We start from the raw sequence: 866 nt of genomic DNA on the forward strand, positions 1-866 counted from the left end.
GGCTATCAGCACTACTTGCACAAATTAACAGTGTACAGAGAAACATAATTTATAGAACTTACTAATTATAATTAACAATAGTGAGTGTGCTTTGAAGATTCACACCTTACACTGTAGGGACCCCTCATGTGAAGTTTGCAGTGGATGCAGTGGATTGGCTGTCTTCTGAAAGCAACATAGGACTTGAAATACTATTAAAGGTGACCCTTTGAATGTGCCATTATACTATATGCCATCATTTTTTGCAAGAAAGGAATCTACTCTCAATTACTCAGGTAATTGGATAGTTGAAAATCAGTATTAAATTTCCCTGGGATTAACAGTGACATTTAACATAGTTATAGGAATAATTGTGTGACCATAGATGGGAAAATTGATTTTCTGAGTTTTTATATTTCTCCATTTCTTTATAATTAAAAGAGAAAAAAAGGATTTATAATCTTGGGTAATATTTAAAATTAATTCTTCAATATGGAGTTCATTTCTTTAATTTTTATATCTCAAAATTACTGTTGTCTTCTAGCAGGACAGAAATCCCTCAAGCCTCAAAAAGCAGAATCATGACCAGCACCTTTCCCCAACCAGCCCTGCAGCTCTGCTATGAGAACACGAATGAATCCTGCATTAAAACTCCCTATTCACCAGGGCTCTGGGTCATCCTGTGTACATGGTCTATGGCTTTGGGACTGTGTTGGCAGTGTGTGGGAACCTCCTGGTGGTGATTTCAGTTCTCCATTTCAAGCAGCTGCACTCCCCAGCCAATTTTCTCATCGCCTCTCTGGCCAGCGCTGACTTCTTGGTGGGCATCTCTGTGATGCCCTTCAGCATGGTCAGGTCCATCGAGAGCTGCTGGTACTTTGGAGATA

At 39.3% G+C, this 866-nt stretch overlaps 1 pseudogene; it reads left to right on the top strand.

Annotated features, from left to right (window-relative positions):
* The first annotated feature begins 560 nt into the window (after positions 1-560).
* Positions 561-866, top strand: part of LOC110338248 — a 975-nt pseudogene continuing 669 nt past the window's right edge.

This window comes from Mus pahari, chromosome 21 (assembly GCF_900095145.1).
Source record: "Mus pahari chromosome 21, PAHARI_EIJ_v1.1, whole genome shotgun sequence".
NCBI classification, from domain to species: domain Eukaryota; kingdom Metazoa; phylum Chordata; class Mammalia; order Rodentia; family Muridae; genus Mus; species Mus pahari.